The sequence below is a fragment of the Miscanthus floridulus genome, chromosome 2 (genome assembly GCF_019320115.1).
Source record: "Miscanthus floridulus cultivar M001 chromosome 2, ASM1932011v1, whole genome shotgun sequence".
Lineage (NCBI taxonomy): Eukaryota > Viridiplantae > Streptophyta > Magnoliopsida > Poales > Poaceae > Miscanthus > Miscanthus floridulus.
Window position 1 is genome coordinate 129,359,615 of NC_089581.1, and position 8,479 is coordinate 129,368,093.

Sequence of the window (8,479 nt, forward strand, 5' to 3'; positions counted from 1 at the left end):
CTCGGCTATGGCGTCCGAGGAACCTAGAGAGGCCTACAACATCCAAGGGCTTAGGGATGGTCACGGTCAACGTGAGTGTGATGTGCTCATGTGCCTAGAGGCCAGGGATGGCCTTGGCCTACGCGCTCATGGTATGGAGCGCCATGGCCGGAGTAGCAAGGTCCAGTGGCGAGCAGGGAATGAACCGGGGCTCACCGTGGGTGCTGTGGAAGAAAGGATGGCGGTGCAATGTCAAGTTGCGGCCATGTAGCTCCGGAAGCAGTGCCGTGCAGTGCCGACCCGCGATCATGATGACAACGACGGTGTCGCCCTTGGCTCCGGTGACTTCAGCAGCGTGCGGGGCTCCGATCCTCCTCTCACGATCTCCTTCTCGGCCCTCTACTCTTGGTGTGGTGTGGCTGCTGTGCCACCAAGCGGCGGCAGAGGCTGAGGGAGGAGCTAGGGTGCCAGGCGTGAGCGGCGTGCGGGCTGGCTTTATAGCTGAGCACCGTGCCTCCCAGGGCAGATGGCATCGTGCGGTGGAGGCGGATGCATCGCATCAGACGGTGGTGCGAGGTTGCGTGGGCGTGGCGCAAGGGGACAGGGTCATGCCCCGGGCGTGACCCCCTAGCCCGCCCCTGCCATAGCTGTTGGGCACCGATCGTGTAGGCGGTTGAGGCATGGGTGAGGAAGATGACACTATAGACGGGGGGGGGGGTGCGGCTGACATGCGGGGTCCAGCGGCCAGTGGCTACGAGCGAGACAGACGGGTGCGCGGGCGTGGGCAACGCGCTGGGCTGACTCATGGGCTGTGTACGGGTGCACCGGTGCAAGGTGGGCGCGGTTGGGCTAGCTGGGCCGCGAAGCCGAGCAGCCTGTGCTGCGAGGCCTTCTTCCTCGTTTCCTTTTTTCTGTTTTTCATTTCATCTCTTTTGTTTGAATTCAAATTTGGTTCTAAAATTTGAATTCCAAATTGGTGCACCTAATTTATTGGAGCTGTTAAGCATATCATAACTCAAATGGAAATCCAAATCACATTCAATGTATGCAACACTTATTTGTTAGAATTTAAATAAACACAATTAACTAATGACATGCCATGCTTATGTGTTAACTTGGGTTGGGGTTAGACCTAATGCATTTCTTAGGTTGGGTTACTATACATGACACACATCATCACATGGAAGTTTTGAGAAAAAATTTGTAGTTGGTATTTTTGGTGTGTGGATTTTTGGGTTGTTACAACGATGAGGAGCGGTCTAGGAGAGGCATTTCGGAGACCCATTTGCGCATGGGGATGATCTAATGCCATCCACAAAGTTATCTGACTTGGAGCTTGGCCCTTGTGAGGACTTCCTTGCGAGGGACTCCAATGAGGACTAGGGAAAAGTTTTGCGTGCTTTTTGATACCTCGGTAAAAATACCAGAGTCATCGATGGAAGTTTACATCTCTATCTCAATTAGGCTTCCACATTTACATTGTGTATACCTTGGTTGTGTGCTTTACCTTCCTAACTTAGTTGATACGCTAGTTGATAGGATTAGAACCTAGGCAGCTATTGGCGGTCCTTAACTCAAATATTTTGCCCACTAAAGTGTATTAAAATGACAACATTTCAGGCTACATTATAACAAAATATTATTTTATCTAACAAGTTCCATGAGTTTTGGTGCCCTCATTTGTTTTGCAGGACATAAACATAAATGCATGGAAAATTTCACCAAAAGGCGCTTTCCGACGCTGATTTACACAAAGGAACAATAAAGACACCCATCAACTCAACTCATTCGGACGAAAAACCCACCGAGGATCAAACCATGTCTAGCCCACAGCCCACCATGCGATGGCGGTGGTGAGTGAAAGTGCATCTAGCCCTTTAGTGGGTTTTAGGATGATTGAATGACAACGTGATTAAAGGTCTAACCCTGTTTGCTAAGTGTGGACTAGGTAATAGGTTATCTCACAGGTACTTAATAAAGCCAAAATGATGTGTTGTTGTATAAACAATCTAGTTCAAGCACAAGACAACAATGCAAATGGAATTCATACAAAGGCTTATTTATTATGGGATTTCTATATACTATGTGAAAGCAAGCCTGGTAAAAATTAGTTGATGAGACATGAGGGATTGCATATGGAATGGTCTCATATTTGAAGCTTGCTAAATTAAAATGAAAAAGATAACAATACAAATGAATGGATGATTCAACATAAGATGTGACTTGATGGCTTGAGATGATGAAGATAGCAAGGAAAGGCTTTGAGGTACTAAGTAAGGGTGAAGGGCAAGCGACGGCTTGGCGGTCGAAGAACCTAGCTAGGGTGAAGAAGAAAGTACTTGCATTTAGTTGAGGTACTAATCAAGCTATGATGGTCATATTGATGTGGAGGATCAAATCTATATTGGACAAAGTGTTGAAAGTGACTTGATGCATTTGGAGTTATTCATATTTAATGAATGGAATCAAGTCACGTGCTCAAGATGGCTATGCTCAAGTGAAAAAGATTAAAGTTGACATGTTGGCACCCTCACTTGATGAAGAATGGAATACACGGGTTCGGTTGAAAGAGATCAACTCAAAGGTTTAAATTCGTTATACTTTTAAATTTGAGTTAATAGGAATGTCGTACTATTAAGAGGGATGCATCATGTTGATAGATAATGTTTCATAAGTGTTCAAGCCAACCCATGTGAGTTTTGAGTGTTTGAGAGACAAAAGAGCTAACCTGGTTTTTGCTGGACATGTCCGGTATTTGCCCAGCAATGGTAATATTATTGATCTTGGGTTGGTTGTTGGGAGTTCCGACGTCTTGCGCTTAACTAACTTAGAGAGTTCACTGTGGTGGTCATACGGACGTGTCCGGTATTCATACTGGACATGTCCGATATGGATGGCCAGAGGCCAACGCTAGTTTTCAAATCTTGAGGGTTGGGAGTTCCGATGGTCAGAAGTTCCGGCATGAGTCAGGAGTTCCGACACCTCACATACTTTAACTCAGTTACGTGTTTTCAAATATGCTGCGGGTTGGGAGTTTTGACGTGAGTTAGGAGTTTTGATGGTCGGAAGTTCTGGCATTCATCGGGAGTTCCTACGCCTCACAACGTCATGTAACTCTATTACCGTTGGCGCAGTGTAAGTCACACTGGACGTGTCTGGTATGCATGGCAATGGCTATAAAAACGACTAGTTTTTCAAGGAGGCTATAAATACCCCCAAGCCCCCACCTTTGGAGGCTGCTAATTCTACTGATACACATACACGTTTTTGAGCCTTGCCAACTCTCCAAACCCTCTCTTAGTGAGTGTGTGATCCAAATCGCAAAATCCATTTGTGGGTTAAGAGAGAATTGAAAAAGAGAGAAGCCACCACTTGAGCACTTGTGCATATTGTCTATTTCATGATTTGCATTTGTTACTCTTGATCTTCGGTCCTAGGATGGTTAGGCATCGCCGAAGAGCACCCAAGAGATTGTGGTGTGCCTCGAAAAGTTTGTAACGGTCGATTCTGCTGCCTCAAATCAACTAGTGGAAGGAGGAAAAAGGAGTTGGAAAAGACTCCAACTAGAGTGACCTTCGTGGTACCCTCTAGGGCTGACCTTCGCTGGGTCGCCCGTAGCCCCCTCAACGGAGAGTAGGACTCGAACGAGTCTGAACTTTGGTAAAACAAATATCGTGTCTCAATTAGCATTTCATTTGATATTTATGTTGCTCTTGCTCTTGTGCAGGTTATCTGGGTATATTGTCATATCTAGTAGGTACCTATAATTTGATTTGAAGGTAGAAATCGAAAGGAGCAAGTTTAGGGCTGTTCCACTGAAACCGTGTATATAGGACACGTCCGGTATAGATCCCAGACACGTCCGGTATTTCCTGCCTATGTTGAATATATTCATTCTCTGTTCTAACTTTGTGTTGCTGGGTTGTAACTTCTAGATATATTCTTTATACATTGTTTACTCTGTGGCTAACTTGTGAGGGGTGGTATTACTCTTAATTTGGAGTTTCCATATTAGAACTCTATTTTTAATTGTTTCCGCATTTAAAGGTGTTAATTTTTAGAAACGCCTATTCACCCCCCTCTAGGCTGGCATCCTAGGTCCTTTCAATTGGTATCAGAGCAAGGTTCTCACCTAAAGCTTCACTGCCGTGAGAAAAGGATGTCGACGCCTATCGAGTTGGAGCCGGTGCTTCTCCAAAATGATGGTTCAAACTTTCTACCTTGGTCAATTCATGTACTCAATGCTTTTAGGGATATTAGTCCTCTTGTTGAGCATATTGTAGGATGCAAGCATACCTCTTCCTATAGTTGATTGGAGCAACTACAAAAATTTGTCAAAAGAGGAAGAGATATGCGTGCAACTCAATGCTCAAGCTATTAATGTCATGTTGAGTACATTGAGTGTAGAGGTTCAAGATGAGGCAATCTTCAATGGACAACCACCTCCAGGAGAGTGCTCATCTCATTTGGACTAGACTTTTTGATTTATATGGAAAATCCAAATGTGATGATGCACTTGAGATCGAGTCAATGGAAAGTATGTCCATTGTGTCTTCATGTAGCGAAGAAGCCTCACAAGACCTCAAGAGCCTGAGCAGAAGTGCAAGCAGCGCATGACATGTTGTCTGCCTACACATACCTGACTGTGTCTGGTATGCCTACCGAACGTATTCGGTATGGCCGAGGTAGCAGGAGCAGCAGGCTGTCTATGCAATGATGCTCAAGCCCAGTGGTGACCAAGTGATGAGTCAACCTCAGTATCTCATGATACTCATCACTTGTGTCTCATGGCCAAGAAAAGCAAGAAGAAGAGTAACAAGAAAGATCAAGAAAAGGAGAAAGCACTAAGTGGATGATCAAGATGAGAGTGATGTTGAAGTTGAAGACAACTACAACCTTGATCATCTCAACTGCAAGGACAAGTTCATCATCATGAAGATAGTTGAAAAGAATGATGAGCTTGAAGAAGAGATTGAGAAGCAAGAGCAATCACTTCAAAAGCAAGAATTGTTTCTCATCTCCAAGATGGAAGAACTAAAGGCTCTAAGTGAAAGGTATGAAAAATTGTCAATTGAAGCATGCTTTAGTTACTAACTCCTCTTCTAGTGTTTCACAACTAGAGAAGGAAAACTTTGAGCTCAAGGCAAGGCTAGATGAACTATCAAGCAAGTATAATGTGCTACAAGCAAACTATGTTCATCTAAAGTGCTCTCATGAGGAAGTAGTAGAATCAAGCATCATGCTTGAGGTAGCTCATGAGGTTGTGATCACATCGGTAAAATTTTCTCAACCTCTTACACATTCACTCACTAGTACACCATCTCAATTAAATATTTCTTGTACTAATGAGTGTGCTCCTCAAGCAAGCCAATCTTCGATTGAGCTAAATCTCATAGAAAACATAGAGCTCAAAGAAGAGGTGAAAAGATTAAAGAAAGATGTGATTCGGTTGAAGGGTAAGGAGAAAGCACAACCTTCTCAAGATAACCGTGATAACATGGTGAAGAAGCTTGAGAAGGGTTCAAACCTTGCTTCCTCCAAAACCCAACAAAAGAATCACATTTCAAGTAAGGCCAACACAACCAAGAGCAAGAAACATGGAAAAAGGTTATGCTATGGTTGTGGATTATATGGACATGAGTGGGCCATGTGTCCACATAAGAGTTGGGCCGACAAGTGTGAAGTGGCCGAACAAAAGGCCTCAAACAAGTTGGCCAACCAAAAGAAAAGTGATGGACAAAGCGCTTGTCTCATGAGCAAGAAATTGGGGCATCCTACCAAGAAATGCCCAATGTACAAAGAGGCAAGAAAGGAAGCCCAAGTTGCAACAAGAAGATGCTATGGATGCAATGAGATGGGCCACAAGGTTGATAGATGTCCATACAAGCAAAACAAGCATAGAGCAAACAAAGGCCGCATATGCTATGCTTGTAGAAGAAAGGGGCATCTAAGCTATGAATGCCCAAATGGTAACGCTCCTAAGCCGAACACATTTGTTTATAATGATATGCTTAGGAAGACCACAAATGGAGTTAGCACTAGCAAGGTGATGTGTTCACCACAAACTAGTGCTAAAGCCATTTGGGTGCCTAAGCACTTGTTGACTAACCCAAAAGGACCCAACAAGAGTTGGGTACCAAAGTGTGCTTAGGTTAATGATGTAGGTACTTGGTGATGAGATGAAGGCTTCGGAGGGGGGGGGGTTGAGCAAGTAAATTGAAAATATTCACTCAATCTATCAATCAATTCTCATCATAATCTCCTATATGGTTGACCCGAAGATAATTTAATGAATATATCATTTACTTCATCTTCACCATTGGTAACAAGTACTTAAACCGTTATAGGATAGCCACTTTGTTTGTTTTGTGCTCAATGACTCACAAATAGGACATTTTTGTGAAAATTGAAAGTGGCTAATTAGTTTTACTTGATAATTATCATGTTTGCCATATGATTGCTTTTAATAGCTCTCTAGTAGAGCAATTCATTTGTTGAGATGTAGGTATACAATAAATAATAGACCTAAACGAAGAATCACAAGCAACGAATTTATTTGTTTCTGTCCTGCACCTATCAGACGTGTCTGGTATTACTATTGGACTATGTCCGGTATGGCTAGGGACTAGAAAGAAAGTGTTTCTGTTCTGCGTATTCTGGACGTGTCCGGTATACCTACCGGACGTGTCTGGTATTGCAGGAACCAGAACACTAATTGGATTGCAACTGAGTCTTTGATCCATATATTTTCATATATCCTTAATTTACTCAGAAGCTTGTGATTTACCAAATCTAAGTGAATTGTGAGCATCTCTTGAACTCAAATTTAAATATGGCAAATTATTTGGTTGCTGGTTCAAAATAGAAAATTGACTCCCAAATTCTTAATAGAATAAAGTGCTAGTTGAAAGTCATTCAAATTACTTAAAGCACTTATTTAGGGGGAGCTCAGTTTCTATTTTGTACCTTGTGGACTAACAAATTTATCTAGCATTCTTTGTAGTCCTTTGGATGAAAAATTGATTTCGTATCTAGCATGATTATTTGGCAATTAAGGTCAACATAAAGATTATCATGCTATGTATCTTACTTAGTGGTATTCTTGTGGGCTCAAGGCAAAGGTATGTTTTTACATACATGCATTGTAAGTGCATCTAAGGCCCTTTATATGTTAGAATGTGCATTTGTGTGACATAGGAGAGATGTTTTTCAAAACCCATAACTAGAATGTGTAGGTGGTGTGAATTTGAAAAAACTATTTGAATCTTGGTCTTTGTGACCTAGCCTTGTCATGTGATAATTATAGCTCTCCTTGATTGTTTGATTGGCTAATTACACATGACATGGCTTTCTTAAGTCCACAATCTACTATGTCTCACAATCTCTCTCTCAAGTAATCAAAATCTATATATGCCAAATAATTGGAAAAGAGTAGTGATACTCATGGCATTTGGATAAGAAAAGTAATTACACCTTATTTGGATCAAGGACATACATGTTTTTGGATCAAGAAATGATAGAGAAGGGGATTGGAATTAAGTGAATGAAATTTAGGAACAAGAACAAGCCAGCCCACAAATACCGGACGTGTCCGGTAGGTATGAGCGGGGTTATAAAAAGCCCATACCCCTTGGCCCTGGTCCTCTATCTCTCTTCTCTCCCTCCAAGCCAACGCCGCCACTGCTGTTCCACCGAAATTGGCGATTCGAGGTGATTCCACCAAGAAAAAGAAGGGAGGGAGATTGAATCGGAGGAGATTTGCATCAAGATCGAAGGACTCTGGGACTTAGATTTCCAATCACATCTTCATTCACTCTCTCAAGGTATCCTTAATCCTAGACCTCATCCGATCTCAGTGGTTAGGGCATGATTTTGAAATCCCTTCGGTAGAGATGCTACATTACCTTTCTAGAAGCAATTCCCAAAGTTTGGATTGGATTAGTTGAAGATTGAGCGAAGGACCTCAGTTAGGGTTGCTGTCCGCTCATACCGGATGTGTCTGGTATGGGATAGCAGAGCATGTTTTGCTCTCTTGTTTCAATCTTCTCAGTGGTTGATTCATAGGACTAAGTTTAATTGTCTATTGTGTTTTGGGAACCTTGTGACCTAGTTTGGTTGAGGTGATTGCAAAGCATAGGATGATTATTCTTATTTCTATATTTCAACTAAAATAAGCTATCGTTTGGGCATGTATCTAAAATTTCTTGCAAATCTTTGGATACAGGACAATAACCATGAGTGGAAGACAGGAGCCTAGGTCCAAGCATAGGCATGATCCAGCACTAGAGAAACACAAGAAGGCAAGACATGAAATGCATCCTAGATATAGTCAGCAGGAGCAGGGCAGCAGCAGGGGACTCTTTAGAGCTACTAGGGTGCTCCACAGTACAAAGAGGGAGACAACCGTTCTTCCTCTAACATAGATACAGAAGAGTATAGAGTGGAGCCTAGTACCAAGAAGAGGAAGAGCACTGATCGAGGTTTAGATAGTGGCAGCTCA